This window comes from Copadichromis virginalis, linkage group LG18 (genome assembly GCF_057382275.1).
Source record: "Copadichromis virginalis isolate Kocher_CV1m ecotype Utaka linkage group LG18, C_Virginalis_male_GT1.1, whole genome shotgun sequence".
Lineage (NCBI taxonomy): Eukaryota > Metazoa > Chordata > Actinopteri > Cichliformes > Cichlidae > Copadichromis > Copadichromis virginalis.
In genome coordinates, this window is record NC_140635.1 from 4,166,453 (window position 1) to 4,190,658 (window position 24,206).

The following is a 24,206-nucleotide window of genomic DNA, read 5'->3' on the forward strand; positions in this document are numbered from 1 at the left end:
GTTGTTTTCAAAAAAACATACATTATAATTTCATGTCAACTCTTCTTTACTTAGATCTTTCAACCACTGTCTTAATAGGTCCCAGACTTTTTTTTGCAAAGAAACATTCCCAAAATATGTTTAATCGTCTCGTCTTCCCCACACCGCTTTCTTGGGCACTGTGCACTCCTTGTGCACTCCCTTTCTTACAAAAAAGCTCTTGTCGGCAGACATTCTTGGGCAGCTTGCCACGCTAAGTTCTTATGAGAATTTAGCAGAAATTTATTATTTACATTACCCCAAGCCATTTTAGTGTGGATTTCACGTAATTTTTCTATCAGTGACATACTAACTGTTGGAAACAATATCTCCTCTATAGTTGCACGAGTTATCTCCTGAGATGTAATCTTATTTGGAAAACGTTTCAACAAACGAATCACTACCTTGTAAATTACAGGATATTGTTCAGAGAAGGGCATGTTAAGGGGGCCTGTAACACTCTCCAACCCACCCAAAACCTAGTAAAATATGGCCAAAGCTTATCTTTAGGGTCACTAAAACATGCCTTAAAAATTGGAGTGATAAACATCGCATTACACTTGGACTCTACTTCTGGTACTGCTCTCCCCCCTTTCCCTACTGGTTTATACATAATTTCTCTCTTTGCTCTCTTATGTTGACCTCCCCAAAGAAAATAAAACATAGCCTTCTTCATTGATATTAATATTTTGTAAGGGATTGGTAACATTGTTGCCAATAACGCTATAGAAGCCATTACTTCAGCTTTTAACATCAGAAACCTCTTGGAGGCGACCTCAACCTTGGACTAAATGAAGAAATGGATAGGCTCAACACAGCAGGAACTCAGCGCAATTGGCAACCAGTAAGGAATATACTTTTTTCTCACATGTTCATCAGTCCTACTCTCGTCTGGATTATTTTTTGGTCAGTAGCTCACTGCTGAGTGACATTTCAGACACTGAGATTCAATCTATAGCTGTCAGCGATCATGGTCCTGTATCTTTAACACTAATGCACAAGAATAATACTACGCCAAGTAAAAACTGGAGATTTAATACATCGCTGCTTAAAGATGAAGACTTTATTAAATATTTTAAAAAAGAGTGGACTTCATATTTAGACTATCCGGTTGTTCAGTCTGACGTCACTAGCCGTGTCTGGGTCTAAACTCAGCTGCAGGTTCATATATCAAACGATCACTATGGCATTACTGAGAGTTGAAAAACTGTCTAAAGTCTTTCATCTTTAATAAAATGATCAGCGTTCTGCTCTACCAGGTGTAACAATTGAGTTTAACATCCAGGCATCCATGAAAACGGAATTTATGACATTTAACGGAGTTAGAAGTGAAGGATATAAAAAAAACAACAACAGCAATAGAATAATATTAAACACAAAGTGAACCCGTCTTCCTTCATTAAATAGGTTCTTTTAGATGTTAAGGAGGAATTGACTTAACCAGGCTGGCGGAGAATGAAGACAACCGGACACCTGCAGCAGATGGGGAATCAGTGAACTTTTATTGAGACAGAGACAACCTCTCAACACAGCTCACATCAGGAGATTCCTAATATTTGCTGTAAGGATGGGTATATATTCTCTAAAACTTACAGGAGGGGGTTGTGAGGAAAGTGCTGCATTAGCAGAAAAACAACTCCATAAAAGGAAATCGGCCTTGGGTGTTCTAGCCTCTTCGCTTGCAGATATCTTCCACCTGCAGGATGAGGCGATCGCTTCTTATCGCTCTCAAGGCCAAAGTCGTGAGCACACATTTTTATTACACAGTTGCACAGTAACTTTAAAGCTGAACAATATTTAAAGCTGAATAATGTTTGATCAGATTATATTTTCTTCAAATCCCCCTTTTGACCCATCTTAAATGGGTCAACACACAAAAATAAGTAACATTCAAAGGAACACAGAGACGTGTCGAAGCCTGGCTCGAAAAACTCCTCGGGTCTTATCATTTGTCTTTATCTGTCATTGCAGATGAGGAGAAAAGAGTCCAGGCACCACCCTGCCCAGGGGTCGGCTGCAAGCAGTCTCGGTTCCCGATGAAAGCAGTAACAGCTGTCCTGCACAAAAGGATACAACGAGTCAGTGCAACCAGGGTAGTGACACAAAATTAACAGTTCCTGTAACTCAGCAACCAAAAAGCATAAGTAATGATAAAAATGTGGAGAGTACAGAGTATACTATAATAATGAGAGATATAAACGTGAAAATGTGAAAGAATAAATCAACCGTAAAATAAACCCAGAACGGTAACTGCTAAGGACATTCAAAAGTGAATATGGTAAAACGTGAGGAAGGGGTGTGGAAAAAAAACAATTTATATCCAGTGGTGGGAGTACACATTCGCTCAGGCTTAAGTCCGGAGACCCTGAGAACATCGCTTAACCCTCACAACCCGACCAGACACAGTTCAACCAGATATATCCTTCAAGAGGAAGTGGGTGAGGGAAACAATCAATAACAAGCCTAATACAAAACACCACAGAGAAACAACCATTCTAGAAGCATTTAAACAAGAGAAAGACGATAATGTTCGTCACCCTCACGATCAGAGTTTTCATCATCCGTTGGCGAGGAGGTAACCGTGTCTCGTTTCTTTCTAAATGGATCGGGCGTGGGCAAAACTGGAGAGGAAGTGGTGGGCAAGACCCTAGGGGCTACATTTGTCAGATTGGGACTGTCAGAAGGGGGCGAAGCTTTTGAACTTGAAGGTGTCAGAAGTGTCGGGGGCCCTTCACAGATCAGGATTATGCCAATGGGAATGAGACCCAGGGCCAGGAAGCAAACAAAGACGCAACATCTTTGCCTGCCTGTCATTTCAGGGGGAAAGGGCCAAGACATGTTTACTTAGCTTGGATGTCTTCTAATAGAGGATGATGGGGCAGAGAAAGGTGGTCCAGTTCCCCCCACCTCGCCAAGGGCGTGTTCTAGGAGTTAAAGAGCAACAACCTGCAATCTGTACCAAAAAATCTTCATAGTCCCACCGGAAAATCATAAGAGTAATAAACGATTCAGCTCAACAGACAAGTATCATGTTCAGGTTTCTCCAATCATTAAATCACTATTATTGCCACAATTTGCTTTATTCACCCTTTGGGCAATGTTATTCCAAGAGAGAGAGAGAGAGAGAGAGAGAGAGAGAGAGAGAGAGAGAGAGAGAGAGAGAGAGAGAGAGAGAGAGCCCCTAATGGCCAGTTAGTGGGCTCTAGGTCAAACTGTCCCCAAATTTGTTATTTGTTATTATTACTTGTTTTCATGTCACTTGTCTGTTTTCTACTGCACCCCTCTCACCAAAGCAAAGCAAACATTAGCAGCACATTGACCGTAGTCAGGCATCCTCATTCCATAGGTGCTATAAAACATTTCCTGTAAAAGAATCACAGTTTTCAAGACAGGGTGTGTCTCCCCCAACACTCTCACCAGAATACAGTGTAATAGCATCCCCAACTCCTAACCCATAAACACCGTTTCTTCATACATCCGCCCAGAAATCCTGTAATAGAAAAACATTAACACTGTAACCCTGTAGGGAAGAAAATGTAAATGGTAACGCTGCGCAGTTACCTCTGTAAGCAACACAAGACACAAAAATGGCATTTACAGGTTCACTCATCCTCGAATATTTTGTCATCCTTCTACTCCTGTAAAAGAAACCCACATAAATTCATCCACCCTTTTATCCTATCTAGGTGGAGGTGGTTAACCTTGAGTCATGGTCAAGTCTTGTCATCTTTTACCAGTCAGTCCGTTTGTTTTTATTCCCAGTCTTTCATCCATTCATCCGTTCTTTGCTGATAGTGAAACCTGTCATCGCATCTAGTTTCCACACTCAGCAAAATGACGTCATCTCAAAAAGAAACAAGAACTTGAGTTTGGATTACCTCGCTGAATCCTTTTTTAAACAGGGACTCTCGTTTCTAATTGTCCCCACAAGTGTTTCCTCCAGAACCCATTTCAATGCGGAGAAACTCACTTACAACAATTTTCTCGCCGACGTGTAATGCTTGTAATTTCCGATGTGCAGATCTGCTTAAAGAAAAGATTCACAAACAAAAATCAGTAAATATAAAACAAAATAAAATGAAAAATAACAAAAACAAAATGCAGACGCCCGGGTCTTAGGACTTGTCACTGAATATTCTTCCCATCAATAAAAATACCAACCTAAACCTACACAGAGTCAAATCAACACCACCTCAACCTTTTCATATTCATAAACCTATATGTTTTGCGTTCGTGAAACAAAATTGAACCATTAAGTAAGTTGAGCTCTTGAAATGTTTTAATTCTCTTAATTCTGCCAGTTTATTTCAACACTTATTCAATGACTTTTATTCAACTGCTACTTGGTCACTCGACTTTTACCTGTTCAAATTGCCTAGGGTTCAACAAAGTCTAGATCCCCGTTATCATGAAACTTGAACGGTGTACGATGATTTACTTACAGTAATTTAGAATCATCACTCAACCTAGCTCTACTACTGGCACTGCGTGACTTTTCTCACACTGGAAACCAGAATTTAGTACAGAACTTTAATGCCTCAGGGAATCGCGTTCAAGGGCTGCCCCCCCTTCTCTTCTTCTTTGTCCGTGTGTTCCTCCTTTATTAAATCTCCATCACAATGACGTGGCGCTCTGAAATAAAACTCACACTGTTAATTCCTCGTTTTCACTCTGCACCACTGCTCAGAGTGTTTTCTTTTCTTTTTAGTGTAGAGTAAACAATTAAGTCGAGGCCTTAAGCCCCAGATATCTCGCACGGGCATCATTTTCATAACCAAACCGCTCCGGACTCTGCTCCCCAGACCACACAAATGCCCTCTGGGCTTATTATTATAGCAAATTCTGTATTTGACTTTGTTGTGTGCAGCATTGAGCCTTTGTCAGTAAAGCATTCTTCATTGCAGCAGCTGGAGCATTGTGTGTCACTTCTTAGTAAATTAAATCAACATTTTGATTTTAGTGCATGGGTATGTATCAGTTTTTACTCCCTCAACAAGTGCATAAGTGTTCATGTGTGTGTTTCCCTTCATTCTAAGTAGGCGCATGCAGAAGTGTGTGTTCGTGTGTTGGTATATGTTTGTGTTCATCACCTTCCTGTTCTGTAGTTTAGGTAAACCAGCGGCCTGACGCATGGCCTAGGGTCCTCCCCTCCTCTTTGGGTCTGTTTTCATCCGTTGTTGCAGCTGCCTGCATCTTCTCCTTGTACCTTGACCCTTTTGCTTCTGCCTTCTGCAGCTCTGCTGTTCGGCTCTTCTCAGAGGTCAGCATCCTTCTGCTCACCGTCCCTTTTCCTCCGGGCTTAATGCGCGTCTCGTCACAGCTCTGTCAGCTGACGCAGCCTGGGAATTTCCCCCGTGTAGTGAAACGGGCTTTAGGTTTAGTGCTCTCCGTCTCTGCTGCATGAGATCACTCTTTTGCAGCACTGTTGACATCCTCAAGTTGTTGTTGTGAGTCCAGCTGCTGTGGCCTTCAGGGGTCAAAGGGTCAAAGATGGTCGCGGAGAGGGCAACGATGGTAGAGGGGAGGGTAGGAGTCCAGGTCAGCTTCGGCTCTCAGAAAAAACAAAAACAAAACAAAACAGGCGAACAGGAAAATGATGTTGTGTTGGCTGTGCTGTGTTGGCTGTGTTATCCCGAGAGGGGAGAAACAACGAGATCTCGTCTCCCCCCTTTTTTGTTTTTGTTTTTTTTTTCACCATATAATCAACTCATAACCCCTCAAGTTGACAGGACAACACAGGTACGTGTTAAAATTCTTAAGATCCTGTTTAGAAACCTAAGAAGGAATTTCCTATCATTCAGTAGTCATTTATCTTAAACAATCAACAAAAACATGTCCCAAGTCGACCCTTTTAACCACTAAATTTGTCGTGTCCTCACTTAATCCTCAGACCAGTGTCTTTGTCTTTTGACGTTACGTTGTTGTCCTGCAACCCAAAGCGTTTAATTGTCAGTAATGTATAAACTATATCATTTAAAAACAGGTGTATGTTAAGTGTCGCTACTTTAACCTTGCATGTACGTGCACATGTATGTAAGCTGTTTCTTCATTGCATGTATGGGTGCGTCTGTATATGGGTTACTTTAACTTTTTCTCAAACGAGGCATTTCTCTAACACGCACATGTGTCTGTTCCTCACCCTTCTCATATCTTTCTCTGATTGTGTGTGGTTTTATTTGTTTCAGTGATTTACCAGGAACATCTTTTCCTTTTCTCCATGTCTTCCGCCAGAGGTTAACACTGGTGAGATTCAGGGACACAGCACCCAGAGCAGTTCAGCGAGAAAAACCCGCCTCAAACTACATTCTCTCTTTTTTGTTTTACCGGGAGGGGTGAGGACAACTCTGGTGTCCAGCCGTGAATTTTAGCCAAAGCTTGGCCTGTCTTCTGCTGCCGTACTCAGGCTTCCAGGTTAAGAAAAAACACCTGTATGAAGACACTAAACATACATTTAGTATTTGTATAAACATAACTGCCTAAATCATTGAACTCTTGAGGAGGGTGTATTTCAGAATCAGAATCAAAATCAAAAACTTTATTGTCATTGTCATGAGACCGACGACATTAAGAATGGTCCCCGATCATTGCATCATCCCTAGTAATATCAAATATAAAAAAACAATAAAATTCAATCAATAAAATAGATAGAATACTTAAAATACTAAGTATTCCCACCGTCATGCTTCAGACCGTGCATAGATTAACACAAGAGTGGCATGGTGGACATTTTTGTAGTATTCAGATGTGTTATTGCAGTTGGATAACAGCTGTGTTTGAGTCTATTAGTCCTTGCTCTGATTGCCCTGTACCGTCTGCCTTAGGGCAACAGTTCGAACAGGGAGTGGCCAGGATGTGAGGTGTCTTTTATGATGTTTTGGGCCTTTTTAAAACAGTGGGCGTTGTTTGACTCTTTACTAACTTTAAAACCCCACCATAACAATTTCTCACTGACAAACTTCTATGCATCCATTTAAACATGCGAAGCCAGCACAAAATCACACACATACCCCTACAGCAAAGCTTTAACATAACCACAATGCAACTCCTCCCTTAAACGGGAGAAATCACCCTGAATCAACCAACTCTATATAAAACGTCAAACAAAGATAAACCACAAACATTTCTACACTTCTGTGTCTTCCACGCAGCACAATAGGCAGAAAAACACCGATTACTCACAGTCTACAACAAAAGAAAAACCTGCTCTTTTCACAACTCTCACAGCTAAAGTCAAAACTCTTACCCAGTGCCTCTGAAATAATAAAAAAAATCACCAAATACTCGATTACTCTTTTCACTCGCTCCCTCTCACTCCCTTCTTCCTCATACAGCATACACGCTCGCTCCCGCGGACCCGCTCGGCCCCGCGGGCTCACTCGGCCCCCACCTTTTTCCTCTCACAGAGACAGAGAGAGAGACCCTTTTCCTTTTTTTTTATTTCTCCAGCACACATACACACACAGAATCCCAACTGAGAGAAAGAGGGAGAGAAGAGAAAAGAGTTGTAGAGAGGAAGTTTCTTAGCAGGAGTTTCAGATCTAACAGATTTATACAACTTATTTACACACACCGGTAATTTATGTTCTATTTATTGATTTTAAAGGAGAATTTGGGCCAGCTGGGTTTCTGCCTCTGTTAGGCACTAACAGCTGGGGCGCTGCTTTAAAGGTGAGTCAGCACTGAAATATCCCTTCAGGTGTTACCAAGCTTCTACCAAACCGGAGTCTGGCGGGTAACCTTGCCTAGAGCTTCCTGATAGGGGTGCTAGTTGGTTGTCACCTTGTTCACACGTCTCATTCACACTTCATACATTACCTGCAGTCACTCATTACCCTCCTTATGTATGTAATAAATGTGTAAAAAAAAAATTCTATGTGTGGTGTATTATTTTAACCAAAAGAGGAACCTAGTTCCTTTAATTGTGTAATCTGTGAACAACGGAGAACCAAACTGTCCTGCCCAGTGTTCCACAGCAAGCATTCAGCGTGTATTTATGTGTGTCCAATATCAAACAGAACATCAAAACATTTAAAACACTAAAATCATCGGGGTTTTAAGAAGAGATCCGTTTTCTCCTATTGATCAAAGGGACCCCTCCTTTGGACTCCAACCAGTACTTCTCCTTTTTAAGTTTTAGAGGATCTTTTCTAATAAAGTCCTCTGGGCCTTCCTAACCCTTCTGTAGTTTAGAGAATATTACTAAAAAATATTCTCAAGGCCTTTAACCTTTTAATTTGTTTAGAAAGGCGTTACTAATAAACCCTTTCAAGGTCCCAGACCTGCACTGAGGTATTTATCCGACACCGGAGAGCAACCCGTCGGCTGCAACCGTGGTCAGACCTCAGTTCACTCTTATCTTTATTCACTTATTCACTTATTTCTTCTTCACTTATCTCTTATTCACTTGTCTGATTCTCAACAAGCCTTAAGTAAGCCAGACAATTTTGGTTATGAATTACTAGGAGTTTGGACACTAAGTATTTTTATAATGTTCAATATAGCAGAAATAAAAGGTCTGCTTACCTTGTTTTTGTGTGCACACAGCTTTTGTCCAAACTCCGTTCACTCAGACCACTGCCGATGTCCTCCCACCCGTTCCAGTTTGGCCTGGAGCGGATCCTGTTCCGTGACGCCAATTGAAGGATATAAAAAAAACAACAACAGCAATAGAATAATATTAAACACAAAGTGAACCCGTCTTCCTTCATTAAATAGGTTCTTTTAGATGTTAAGGAGGAATTGACTTAACCAGGCTGGCGGAGAATGAAGACAACCGGACACCTGCAGCAGATGGGGAATCAGTGAACTTTTATTGAGACAGAGACAACCTCTCAACACAGCTCACATCAGGAGATTCCTAATATTTGCTGTAAGGATGGGTATATATTCTCTAAAACTTACAGGAGGGGGTTGTGAGGAAAGTGCTGCATTAGCAGAAAAACAACTCCATAAAAGGAAATCGGCCTTGGGTGTTCTAGCCTCTTCGCTTGCAGATATCTTCCACCTGCAGGATGAGGCGATCGCTTCTTATCGCTCTCAAGGCCAAAGTCGTGAGCACACATTTTTATTACACAGTTGCACAGTAACTTTAAAGCTGAACAATATTTAAAGCTGAATAATGTTTGATCAGATTATATTTTCTTCAGAAGTTAGCAGGAAGTTAGCTCGCTAGCTTCTATCTAAATACAATATGTCCTGACTGCGGGGTTTTGGAAACAAATTAAAACGTACAGCTCTGCTATCACTTCCAGCATAAATGAAGACAGAAAACTAAACAGCAGTGACGTTTGTAGGGTTACTGAAGTTGGGCTAGCTGGTATATAATGATGTGCTACGTGACCGCTAACGACACAGCTATGTTAGCATAATATAAACAAGCTAACTTTTTTTTCCACTCGATAAAAGTTACCGTGAGTGTTCTCGGTGGTCAGGAACAAATGTAATCGCATGGCAGGATGCTGTAAAAGGACCAAACTTCAGCCAGGAGAACAACTGAGATAATCCATCAACAATACGAGGTTAGTCATTCATATACTGTTGCATGGGCTGGGCTGTAGTTACATCGTAAGGTTTTAAAGACTGAGCTTAAATAAATGATTAGTGGTAATAAAAGCCGAGGGAGGTCAACAGGGATCACTGACTGTTTTAGGAGCTTTTTGAGATCAAATAGAAGAAAATACATAACATTAAACATGTTAACAACACAAAAGCCATATTAAACGCAGACTACTTTAGACCCGGAAGTAGGATTCGTCGCGTCATCACTGAACAACCGGATAATGACACTCCTGGAACATCAGCTGCTGTTCTATGGGAAGCAGGGAAAGCTATGATGAGAGGTAAAATAATTTCTTTCTCTTCATATAAAAAGAAAGAAGAAAACAAAAAATATTCAGGAATTAGAAAAAAAAACATCAAATCCTAGAAGAAGCCTACTCGTCCCACCAAGATCAGGAAACATTGAACAAAATACACAAAACAAAACTAGAATTAAATGAGATAATTGATTAAAAAAAAAAAATTCTCAGTACAAAGACTATGCTTACAAAATTATGAACATGGTAATAAATCCGGTCAATTTCTAGCAAACCAGCTAAAAATAAATAAAGAAAAAACTACTATATGTGCTGTTCAAGATTCATCTGGGAACACAATATATGACCCGAGACAAATAAACAACATTTTCAGGGATTTCTATAAAAGAGTGTATTCACCACAAATAAACCCATCTAAAAAGGAAATTGATCAGTTTTTAGACAACATAACTCTTCCAAAATTATTAGACACTCAAGCACTGGATTCGCCACTGACATCAGGTGAACTCCAGGAAGCCCTGATAAGTATGCCCAATAATAAGGCTCCAGGTCCAGACGGCTTTCCTGCAGAATTCTACAAAGAATTCTGGATGATTCCAGCACCAGTTTTTTACAGAACGTTGGTGGAAATCAAAGAAAAGGGCAGACTTTCATCCAATATGCTTTCTGCAAACATTGATCTCCTGCTAAAACCAGGCAAAGACCCTGTATATCCCTCAAGCTATCATCCAATATCCCTTATGTAACATGGTAGACTAATGTGCCTGTGTTAATTCAGCTCCATATTATTGTGTGAAGTTGCACTGGGTTGGGAGTGGTTTTGTGTGTGTGTGTGTGTCACATTTTTGGTGAGCCAATGGCTGGAATGGGGTTGGACTAATTAGAGGCAGGTGTACTTGATTGCACTGATACACTGGTCTACTTATAGCCCACACTACAAACACTGCTGTGTCATTTTGTCTCTCTGTGCAGGTATGTAATGTGATGAAATCAGATATGTTTGGGATGGATGGATTTTGTGCTATGAATTCTATAGTGAAAGTGTCGTTTTGTCTCTCTGTGCAGGCCAGGGCCTATTATATGCCACAGCCTAAAGGTAGCAGAGTTGCAGAGGCTGGAGTGACCACTGGCTATATGCTTGCAGGGTGGTGGGTCTCCAAGGACAACTTCTAACCCTGTTACAGGCAACACGTGGAGTGCAACTGGCCGTGTGGCATAGCTGGCTCTGGCCTTGGGACTGTGTGTTTTTTATATAATTCATAAATGGGACACTGGACTGTTTTATCTTTTATCTCTTGATATATTTTTTTGTCAATAAATTATCTTTTAGAATTTTATTGACTGTCATCTTTTTGCCCACGACAGAGGCAAAAAAATAACCCCCCTCTTAATTCATCCTGACCATAAAAGGTAGGCACTCATCAACAAATACACGCAGATTACTTAATTTGATAGACTACTCATACAGTAAAAACCTAGAAACTACAATATTCTCTTTAGACGCAGAAAAAGCATTTGACAGAGTTAACTGGAAATTTCTATTTGCAACTTTACACAAATTTGGTTTTGGATCCTCTTTCATTAACTGGTTAAAAATATTAGATAATTCCCCAACAGCTTGTGTCAAAACAAATGACCAAAAATCCTCCAGCTTCTGTCTCCTGAAGGGCACCAGGCAGGGATGCCCACTCTCCCCTTCACTGTTTGCAATTTTTATTGAACCACTAGCAGCAGCAATTAGACAGAATTCAGTAATTAAGGGCATAAAATGCAAGAACGTGGAACATAAAATCAGCCTTTATGCGGATGATGTGTTACTTTTTCTCCAAAACTCACAAACCAATATCTCTGTGGTGATTGAATTGATAAACTCTTTTGCAAGAATATCAGATTACTCAATTAACTGGTCAAAATCTACAGACCTTCCGAATAATTGCTCCTTCCATAATTCTTCTTCAACACCACTGCAATTGGGAAATATAAAATATTTAGGTATTAATGTTTCCCCCAAGCTTGCAGATCTAACTAAATTAAAGAATATCCCACTTTTAAAGAAAGTAGAAGGTGATCTGGCTAGGTGGAAATGTCTACCCATATCACTCATGGGAAGGGTTGCCGCTATAAAAATGATGGTCTTACCAAAAATAAATTATTTATTCTCAATGATCCCAACTAAACCGCCACAAGATTGGTTCAGATCTCTAGATTCGTGTATGTCCAAGTTCCTTTGGAAAACTAAACCTCCACGTATAAGCTTAAAAACACTACAAAAGACCAAGGATAAAGGAGGATTAGAACTACCTAACTTTCAGCACTACTTCTTAGCCAACAGGCTTCAGTTTATCTCAGGATGGCTAAAACATACTCTCTTAGATGAACCTTGGCTAGATGTAGAACAAGCACTTTGCAATAATCTAGAGATTTCAGATCTACCATTTATCAGCTCAAACATCCAACGACATGAATGTGTTAAAAGCATCAGCATCAGCTCTTCTCTGACAGCATGGTGGGAGTTTCTAAAATTGACGGCGTCTTCATTAATCCCATGCAAACGTACACCTATCTGGAACAACCCTGACATATTACAAAACAATAATATGATAAACTTTTCAGATTGGAGTGGTAAAGGAATCAAATACTTAGAACATATATTAGAAGGAACAGAATTGATTTCATTTGACAGACTAGTTACACAATATGGGATCAACAAGAAAAGATTTTTAGAATATCAACAAATTAAATCCATAGTAAAAAAGAAATTAAAACTGGGTCAAGTTGAACTACAAACACCACCAAGTGTGGTTCAATTTCTTACTCTTAAAACCCCCAAATTACTATCCAAAATATACAGAATGCTTTCTAAAACAGATGAATCAATATCACTTCCTATTGCAAAATGGGAAGCGGATTTATCAATTAACTTCTGAAGTTTTGGCGCGAGATATGTGAAGACTTATCGAAGTGTCTGAAATGTAACATTCTAACTTCCCCCTTAGTGTGTTTGTTGGGCAGCTTAGATAATGTCACTACAGAAAAGAATACCGCCCATATAGTTTTCACTGCCCTATGCATAGCCAAGAAAACAGTCCTCATGAACTGGAAAAATAAAAATAATCTTAATTCTAACCAATATAGAAATTATCTATTAGATTACATTAGTCTTGATACAGCCTCTGCCACCACATAAGATCAATTGCTCTGGGCTCCTTTGATCAGCTCCATCACCTAGTGGGGGTGGGGGGGTCATAGTTTGGTCCCACCTTCGCTGTTGTGATTGGTGTGGGGGTAGGAACAGGCTTAGGGCGTCGGGGGGTTCCCCAGAAGCATCTTCCTTGGGGGGCTCAACCCAGGGTAGCGGTCATGGCCTGTTAAGGGCTCTGTTGGCTCTTAGGTGACGGTTTCCTTGTGGCTGCGTGCAGCGAGGCTAGGGTAGGGTCTGTGCTGACGGACGTGGGTTACTGACCTGGTAGCCTGGCTGCCCCGGGGTGGGTCCGGGGTGGGTCCGGGGCGGGCGTGGGGTCACAACACTACTACAACCATAGTACAACACACGAAGCCATCTCCGAAAAACTTCTCCAAATCCTAATTTATCTAGGACTTTCATCAGAAAGGCATGACTGACATTGTCAAAGGCTTTTTCTAAATCCAAGCTTAACCCACAAAGGGGGATTTTTTTTTCAAATACAAATTACAACAATTCATCTAAAGTAAAATAAACAACAAATATACAAAGTGAGAAAGCAAAGGGCAAACACCACTACAGGCTGTCACAACACAGAAATACTTACATTTGGCTTTATATACAATACACAGGTAATTCTTGATACTTTCCAACTTTCTTCTTATTCTCCTTCAAGTGCTCTTCACTTTTACAGTTTTTGCAGACTACATTTTCACACTCTGTGGCTAAATGGTCATTAACGCCACATTTACGGCATGTTTTTGGTTGCCCTGGGTAGAAAACATATCCTCTGATTGCCCCCAATTGGATAGTTGGGGGCAGGTGGATCAAATCACCAGAGGTCTCATCTCTATGCAGGTGGATGTAAAAACGATATGCTCCAGTTCTAATTCCATCTTCGTCGTTTAAGTCCAAACCTCTCTTCACCATACATTTGAAAGACAACCAGGTCTTAATGTCTTCCACTCTCACATATTCAGAGTGCATAATGACTGTCACAGCTTTGGGCTCTCTACCCGATAACGGTGTCATTTTGATGTTCTCCAGCTGAGGCCTAGTTTGCCTGAGTCTATTAAACTTATCCAGACATGATTCGTAGAAGGTACTGGTGGCAAAAATCACCTCGTAACTTTTCTTTCCCGGCAAGCCAAAGATATAGTCGATCTGCGTCGGCGAGAATCCCAACTCTTTCTGGATAACAATCCTGCTGAACTGTTGTCGGTCCATTTCGCAATCTCAAAACGCACAGCAATCCTCCTGGAACCTGTCATGTTAGCAGTCGTTGTCGCCATGGTGGGTCTGGGTGAACCAATCAATTTTTTTTCAATTTTCAAAATTTTTTATTGTTCATAACACAAAAACCACTACAAATTCTTAACTTTGAACAGAAACAAGACTAACCCCCCCCCCCCCCCCCCAAAAAAAACAACCCACAAACTCTCCAATGAAGAATAAAAGAAAAAATAAAATTAAACCTTAAAAAAAAAAATTAAAGATTTCCATAAGGGGTCCCATATTCTAATTTTTTCAACTAAACAACCATGTATTTTTATACTCCCTTCTTCAAAGGGATATTTTCTCTTAGAAAATAATCATTCAACAAATTAAAGGCACCATTTACCACAACTCGTGCAGGAATTTCATATTTTTTAAAAAGGCAAATATTTCTCGCTCTCCATAATGCATCTTTAACACAATTCACAATTATCCACCAACGATCTCCCCCCCCCCCCCCTTACCTTTCAAAATCCCATACATTATACATTCATATGTTAGGTCTCCTTTATATAACTCTTTCAACCGGTGTCGTAATAAACACCATGCCTTCTTAGCAAAAGGACATTCCCAAAACAAATGCTTAACCGTCTCGTCATTTCCACATCTCAACCTTGGGCACTGTGCACTCTTCGTGCACACTCTTGCTTTCAAAAAGGCTCTTGTAGGTAAGCATTCCAAAACTGCCTGCCAAGCTAAGTCTTTATGAAGATTTAACAAAAGCTTATTATTAACGTTAAGCCATGCCATTTTACAGAGGTTTTCTGGAAGTTTCCCTACTGGAGTCATTCTATCTGTTGGGAATAATAGTTCTTCTATATTAGTCCTGGTTATAGCCTGGGGCATGATTTGAGATGAAAAACACTTTAATGATTTTATCACTATGTCGTAGACAACAGAATATTGTTCAGAAAGGGGGGTACTAAGGGGGCATCTCCTGCCCCGTGCCTTCAAAACTCTCTGTCCAATCCAAAATCTTGTAAAATATGGCCAGATCAAATCATTAAAGTCACTAAAACAAGCCTTAAGGACTGGAGTAATAAACATTGCATTAAGTTTAGATGCAATCTCTGGAACAGCTCTTCCCCCCATTTTTATTGGTCTATACATAATGTCTCTCTTCAATCTTTCATGTTGGCTTCCCCAAAGGAAGCGAAACATGGCCTTCCGCAGGGAGGCCAACATTGTATAAGGAATTGGCAATATAGTTGCTAAACAAGCTAAAGACACGATTACTTCGGCTTTCAACACCAGAACTTTGCCTACAAAGGAAAGCTCTCTGTCTTTCCATCCCAACAGCTTCCCCTGTATTTTGGGTAGTTTCATATTCCAATTCTTAAATTGCATATCCATTCCAATTTCCACCCCTAAAATTTTTATTGTTTCAAATTTTTCGGTCAATCCCCAATTTTCTTTAGTCTCACGCCAGTTAAAATAAATAACTTTGCTCTTACTTTTATTAATTTTCATTCCAGAAGCTGCCACAAAGGTTTCACAAACCAACAGACTTCTGTCTATCGACATATTATCTGTGAGTACCAAAGTTGTATCGTCCACGTACATAGTGAATTTTATTTTCTTCCCCCCACTACCTAGGGGGATTAACCCTGTAATTGAATTATCCAGTCTTAAAGCACATGCAAGTGACTCCATTACCAATATAAACAGAATAGGGGACAACGGACATCCCTGACGTACCCCCGACTTGATCGCAACTGGATCAGTAAACATTCCATTAACAACAACCACACTACTACAGCTACTATATAACACATGAATCCATCTCCTGAAACCTTCCCCAAAACCCAAAATTTCAAGAACCTTCATCAAAAACATGTGATTAACATTATCAAAAGCTTTTTCTAGATCAATTCCTAAAACGCAAAGGGGAATATTCTGCTCCTGGCTATAAAAATAACTATCTCTTATAATAGCCAAACTGTCTGTCATCTTCCGTCCCAATATCCCACATGTTTGTTCTACACCAATAAGTTTAGGTACAACCGCCTGCAACCGGAAAAATAAGGCTTTTGTTAAAATTTTTATGTCCACACCTAACAGTGTTAGGGGTCTCCAATTTCTTAAATCTTTTTTTGAGCCCTTCTTCCACAACAGCGAAATCATCTCTTCATTCATAGACAACGGTAATACCTTTTTGTCCCAAGATTCTTTGTAAACTAAAAGCAAAGAGGAGCTAAGCTGTTCCCAAAAGGTAAAATAGTACTCTTTAGGCAAACCATCCAGTCCTGGTGCCTTATTATTTTGCATACTTAGCATTGCTCTTGTAATTTCCTCTATAGTTACATCTTCTTCTAACAAAATACTATCAGCCGAATCTAATGTTTATGATAACTTTGAAAGAAAGAATGTTGCTATTTCTTCATCAATACCTTGTTCTTTATATAAATTGTTGTAAAAGGAATGAGTCAGTTCAAGAATTTCTTGTGCTTTCCACTTCCTTCCCTTCATCATCCCTCAAACAATCAATAATTAGTCTGGATTTATGCAATTTCTTAAAGAAATACCTTGTACATTTTTCGTTTTCTTCAAAATGCTTTACTCTACTCCTTATTAATACCCCTTTGCTTTTCTCATTCAGACACACCATCATCTCTTTTTTTAATTTCGTGATCTCCTCACCCACATCAAAACCCAAAACAAGAAGGTTATAATATCTTTGCAAACGAGCCTGTTTTCTTCTTTCCCATTGCTTCCTCCCTTTTGCCAAATTCTTCCCCTGCAAACAAAAAAAGGCCTAGCTTTAATGCTCTCCCACCACTCACCCACAGACTCATATAAAGGTTGGAGAGAAAACCATTGTTGTAACTTAATTTTATATTTCCCAACCACTTTTTTATTTTTTAATAAATTTATATTTAACTTCCATGGTCCCGAAACCGGGTTAAAAAAGGACTGCACTTCAAAAGTACCTTTTAACCTATAATGATCTCAAAAAGGCACTAGCTCCACCTCACAAGAAATAGGATTCAGAGCTTTTGATACGAACAAAAAAATCAATTCGGGAAAAGGATTTCCCATTGGACCAAGTATATCCTGGGTCTTTTAAATTAAGTGACTTATAAACATCATTCAAATTACCATCAATAATTAAATTTTCTAACACACAGGAGCTCCCATCCCCTCTATCCACAGGGTTCTCACTCCGTCTAGCTCTTTTTTCGAAGGTACAATTAACCCCCTCATTACTATATTTCTTCTACTACAAAGAAAGGGTTGCAAAGTTTGAAAAAGTGCAGTTCGTTCTTTTTTGTCAGTATATCCATAAACATTGATAATCCTAAATTTGACCCCACATCTTTCCACATCAACAAGTAACACTCTCCCATCCACCACAGTCTCCACATTTTCTATATTAAAGGTTCTATTATTAAATAACACCCCCACTCCAGAAAAACGGTTTTGGTTATCCCCTGACCAAACAGATTGCCCGTATACCCATCGTTTCTCAAACTTTGCATAGTTGTCCATGTAGGATATTGCACTCTCCTGAAGTAAAAAAATGTCACTACCAGCTTCATGTAACAAGTTAAAGACTGACTGACATTTCACAACGTCATTCAGCCCTCTCGTATTTATAGTAGTTACTTGAAGTGTGTTCATTGACCCCTAAAGGAGAAATGTTAATTCTGCTGGACCTTTGCCTTTTTCTTCTTCTTCTTTTTGGATACTAACCAAACCGCTGATGTTACTTTCCCTACTTTATCCCTCACTTTGGTTATCTGGGTAGTTTCCTGGGTGACTTTCGAAACTTGCTCCTCAAACTGGGGTACTGGTGAGGGGGTGGGGTGACTCGTACCATCCAAATCCACCTCTCCGGTTGAAGATTCCGTTGACGTATTTATTTGTCGTTTGAGTGAACTTGACACATCATTAGACCCAGGTTGTATTAGAAGTTCTGGGGGAAGGGGGGGGCTTGTCTTTGCTTGCATGCACAGGTAGAGGAAGAAAATCTTCGTCAAGCTTTACAGCATGTTTTGTTTCCCTCCATAGGAGGGTCCATATAGTCCAACAAATCTCTACACTCTTTCGATGTTGAAGGAAGCGCGAGGTCTGGGGTTCTTAGAAAAACTTCCATCTCTTCCTGAATAGTTTCAATTCTATTGGACTCTCTAACATTTCCTGCTTGACAAGATGAGCTCCCAGCTGTTTCACCGTCCTGGTCAGCCCCCCGTTTGGTTCCCAACGGCTTCCAGCTGAGGTTCATTACTTTGATTGTAACCTCTATCCGCATTCGTTGGTGCAGAATTCCCTGTTACCACTGGAGTTTCTTCTGCTTGCTGAACCTGGGGCATTCTCAACCAATTTGCATAAGACTGTGGGCATGACCTAAAGGTATGATCTTCTTTCCCACATAAATTACAATTTTTTGGGTAAGGGCAATCTTTTATAATATGTTCACCACTTTTACAGTTCCTACAAACCACGTTGACACACTCCATGGCCAGATGGTCATTAGAACCACACACATATCCTCTAATTGCATCAGTTCTCCAGAGTTCTCATCTCTTTTCAGATGTACATAGAAGCGATATGCTCCAGTTCGAATCCCATCTTCGTCTTTTAAATCCAATCCTCTTAACACCGAACATTTAAAGGACAGCCATGTTTTAATATCTTCGACTCTCACATACTCTGAATGCATACTGCTTTAGTCACTGCTTTAGGCTCTCTGCCTGATAGTGGAGTCATCTCGATATGAGCCAGCTAGGGGCTGGATTGTCTCTTTCTATTGAAGATGTTAATACAAGACTCATACAAAGTTGTCGTGGTAAAAATCACTTCATAAATTCTTCTTCCAGGCAAGCCAAAAATGTAATCCAACTGGTTAGGTGAAAAACCCAGTTCCTTCTGAATAACAGTCCTAAACTGCAATCGATCCATTTCACAAACCTCTTGTAGCTCAAAACGTACAGCGTTCCGCCTGGAACCTGCCATGCTAACAGTAGCATCAGATGTTGTCATCATCATGGGGGCGAACCATCTCCATTGAATGAACCAATTTCAATTTTCAAAGAGTTTTATTGTTCAAAATCAAAATTACATCAGTTCATTCATAAAGAATTAAAACAAATAAGCAACCAAGACTCTGAAATCAAAAACCCAAAATGGGGAAACCCACAAAGGGAAAAAACCCCCACAAAAAAAGTCAAGTAAACAACAACTAATACTCTCACATTTTCCTACATACAAATATTCAAATACTTCCTTGGTACTTTCCACATCTTTCTTTTGTCTTCTTCGCTATCCCCAACTGAGATTCTCATAATGTAATCCTTTAACAAACAACTCATACTATTGATTACAACTCTTTCAGATATTTCATATTTTTTAAATACACAAATGTTTCTCGCTCTCCACAGAGCATCTTTAACACAATTCACCATTATCCACCAACACGTTTCCCTTTTCTCCCAAGTTTTTTCAAAAAACCCATACATTATAAGTTCATATGTCAACTCTTCTTTACTTAACTCATTCAACCACTGTTTTAATAGGCCCCACACTTTTTGTGCTAAGAAACATTCCCAAAATATATGTTTAATCGTTTCGTCACCCCCACACCTCTTTCTTGGGCATTGTGCACTCCTCGTGCACTCCCTTTTTTTCAAAAAGGCTCTTGTCGGCAAACATTCTTGAACAGCTTGCCACGCTAAGTCTTTATGAGGATTTAGCAGGCATTTGTTATTTATGTTACCCCAAGCCATTTTAGTGTGGGTTTCACGCAATTTTCCTATCGGTGACATGCTACCTGTTGGAAACAATGTCTCCTCTATAGTTGCGCGCGTTATCTCCTGAAGGGTTATCCTAGTCGGAAGACGTTTCAGCAAACTAAACACTACCTTGTAGATTACAGGATATTGTTCAGAAAAGGGCACGTTAAGGGGGGGGCGCACACCCCACGCCTGCAAAACTTTCCGACCCACCCAAAACCTAGTAAAGTATGGCCAAAGTTTATCTTTAGGATCACTAAAACATGCCTTAAGAATTGGGGTGATAAACATCGCATTGCACTTGGACTCTAATTCTGGTACTGCTCTCCCCCCTTTCCCTACTGGTTTGTACATAACTTCCCTCTTTGCTCTCTCATGTTGACCTCCCCAAAAGAAATGAAACATCGCCTTCCTCAATGAAGTTAATATTTCATAAGGGATTGGCAACGTCGTTGCCAAAAAGGCTATAGAAGCTATTACTCCAGCTTTTATTACCAGAACCTTACCTATAAAGGAGAGTTCCCTATCTTTCCAGTTCAACAGTTTCCCTTGTATTTTTTGTAATTTTGAATTCCAATTCTTATGTAGCCTGGGAAATGGTTAGCCACGCAGGACACAATTACTGGGGTTCTTAATGTGCAGTTTTATTGTCAATGACGACTGGATAAACAAAAAAAAATGTCCTTTGACCTTTACTTTTGTCAAACAGCGGCCATATGGACTTGTACTGAACACCTACAGCACGAGAGGTAACGTGGCAACGTAACAGAATGACCTATTAAACAAAGATGCGCCACTACAATACGAGGAATAAAAGAAATGAAATGAAATACAAAATACAAAAATACGGCAGTGGCCTCTGTCTGTGCAGAACAAAATACAAAGAACTAAATCACACAAGGCTCCTTTAAAAAAATGTGGAAGGGTTACATACATGTTTATAAACACTTACATTCCACAGAAATCTCAGCTCACTTGCAATACTGGAGCACACAGATGATCTCGCAGCTTATCCCTTTCATGGAGAAAATGGCCGCTCCACGCTGCACATACAGGTCCTTTGCATCATACATTTAAGAAATACATCATCTTGTTAAAATACTGACGTTTTGCCACTGCACTACAATTATAACAATATGTTTCAATGAGTTATGTGCATATTTAACAATTCCTTACCAACAATTTAACTCCTTCACAACATTCCCGTTCCACATCCACAACAAAAAGAAAAGTAAACAGGAAGTCCCAAGATGCATTTCTTGTTAAGTTTTTTTTTGGAAAACTGCAGTTAACCCTTAAGCACTGCCCCCCCCCCCAGTGACCACAATATGCAACTACACAAACCTATAAAATTAACAGCTTCAAGTGCACACAACATGCAGATAACCAAAGAAATAGCACCAGCAATAACATTAAATTACCCAATAACATTCTTGTCTTACCATACATGGAAACAAAGAAACAACATTTTAAGACCCCTTTTTGAACCTTAAATGGATATTTGGTTAACTGAAATGGAAAATATTATTATTAATTTACCACTCGGCTACACTTAATTCTCATATTTTCTCCTATTTCCACCCCTAAAATTTTCAACGTTTCTGGTTTTTTCTTGCAATCCCCATTTTCTTTAATCTCCCACCACTTAAAGTAAATCACCTCACTCTTCTCTTTATTAATTTTCATCCCTGAGGCTTTTGTAAAAGCTTCACAAACTGCCAAACTTACTTCAATCGACTTATTGTCTGTAAGCAGCAGAGTTATATCGTCCATATACATGGAGAATTTTATTTCCAACCCTCCGCTACCCGGTGGGATCAGCCCCTTAATTAGATCATTAGCTCTTAGTGCGCATGCCAGTGGCTCCATCACCAATATAAACAAAATAGGGGACAAGGGACATCCCTGTCTTACTCCAGATTTCACTGGGACCGTAGCGGTCTGTACCCCATTCACAACGACAACACTACTACATCCAGTATATAACACCTGGGTCCATCTCCTAAACCCTTCCCCAAATCCTAAACTATCAAGAACTTTCATCAGAAAGGCGTGACTGACGTTGTCAAAGGCCTTTTCTAGATCCAGACCTAACATACAAAGGGGGATGTTCCACTCTAAACTATAGAGGTAACTGTCCCTTATAATCGCTAGACTATCTGTCATTTTACGACCTTGTATCCCACATGTTTGTTCCGTTCCAACTAACTTAGATACTACTGTTTGTAGACGGAAAAAAAGGGCTTTAGATAAAATCTTAATATCTACCCCTAACAATGTCAGTGGTCTCCAGTTTCTCAAATTTTTTTTGGTACCCTTTTTCCATAGTAGGGAAATCACTCCAGTATTCATGGGCGTTGGCCATACGCCTTTATCCCACGCTTCTTTATAAACCTTACACAACGAGGGGCTAAGTTGTTCCCAAAAGGCCTGGTAGTATTCCTTAGGTAAGCCATCCATACCTGGTGACTTATTATCTTGCATACTTTCCATGGCTCTTGTGATTTCCTCTACTGTTATATTTTCGTCTAAAATTATACTATCTTCTGGGTCTAATTTTTGTGTTAACTTAGAGATAAAGGATTCTACAGTCTCCTCATCAACACTTTGTTCTTTGTACAAATTGGTGTAAAAGGAATGTACTACCTTTAAAATTTCTTGAGTGCTTTTCACTTCTTTCCCTTCTTCATTTATAAGGGTGTCAATTGCAGGCTTAGCTTTATACAATTTTTTAAAGAAGTATCTCGTGCATTTTTCATTTTCTTCCACATGTTTTACTCTACTCCGTATTAATACTCCCTTGCTTTTCTCATTTTAAAAAACCATCATTTTTTTCAGATTCGTAATCTCTTCGCTAACATCAAAGCCCAAATTCAGAAGGTTATAGAACCTTTGTAATTTTGCTTGCTTTCTCAATAACCATTGTCGCCTCCTCTTTGCCTGCCTTTTCCCTTCAAGACTAAAAAATACTTGGGTCCTAATCTTTATACTCTCCCACCATTCCTCTACAGATTCATATAGTGGTTGTAGGGAGACCCATTGCTGTAATTTAAATTTATACCTTCCCGTCACTTTACCGTCTTTCAAAAGATTCAGGTTTAGTTTCCATGGCCCTGGGGCCGACTGAAAGGAAGATTGAATCCTGAATCCACACATTACCTTATGGTGATCAGAAAAAGGTACTGGTTCCACTTTACATGATAGGGGTATTAAGCTTTCACTGGCAAACAGAAAGTCAATCCGTGAAGAGGACTTATTATTAGACCAGGTGTATCCAGGGTCTGACGGGTTAAGAACTCTGAACACGTCTTTTAATTTACCGTCTTTAATTAGGTTGTCTAAAGCACAAGTACTTGAATCTTTCTTCACTGTTGGGGCCGCACCCTGGATTCCACTTATTTCCGGTGTACAGTTAAAATCCCCACCCAATATTACCTGTCTTCTATTACAAAGAAATGGTTGTAACAGTTGAAATAATGCTGCCCGTTCTCTCGAATCTGTGTGTCCGTAGACGTTAATAATCCTGATTTTACTCCTGTTTATTTCTACATCCATACATAAAGCTCTTCCGTCCACCACAACCTCCACTTTTTCTATCTTAACTGTTTTATTGTTGATCAAAATACCTATACCAGACATCCGATTTTGATTATCCCCTGACCAAAGAGATTGGCCATATGTCCATCGATTTGTGAACTTTGTATAATTGTCCATAAAGGGAAGGGCACATTCTTGTAGAAGACAAATGTCCCCACCTGTTTCGTGTAACACGTTAAAGACGGATTGACACTTCACTGCATCGTTCAACCCCCTTGTGTTGATTGTCGATACATAGAAGGAGTTTATGTTTGTACTAAATAGGGGGAATCTTTTACTCTCTGGCTTTATTAATAAAGTCTCTTACTATGTTTTTACCTTCTTCTTTTTCTTTTTCCGTGGGAGCCATGCCGTAAAGGGGGCGCTCACGTCATTACCTTCCTGTTGACTTTCACGAACAACTCCCTGAGTAGATATCAGTCTTCTTCCAGTACGGGTATTGACGAGGAGTCTATTTGGTCCCCACTTTCTGATTCCAAAATCCCTGTAGACGATTCTGTTGAAGTGTTTATCTGTCGTTTTTGTGATGTCGGTGCTACACTGACATTTACTTGTGGTAGCAATTCAGAAAAAATAGTTATGTTATCT

The 24,206-nt window shown here is 39.8% G+C and overlaps 1 long non-coding RNA gene across 1 annotated transcript; it reads right to left on the reverse strand.

The window, feature by feature from the left end:
* Positions 1-1,499: 1,499 nt before the first annotated feature.
* LOC146686962 (uncharacterized) lies at positions 1,500-9,168 on the reverse strand. The gene is made up of 2 exons (XR_014916324.1): positions 8,768-9,168; positions 1,500-8,637 (listed from the first exon to the last, which is right to left on the reverse strand). It is a non-coding gene; the product is annotated as an uncharacterized LOC146686962 (long non-coding RNA).
* Between the last annotated feature and the right edge of the window lie 15,038 nt (positions 9,169-24,206).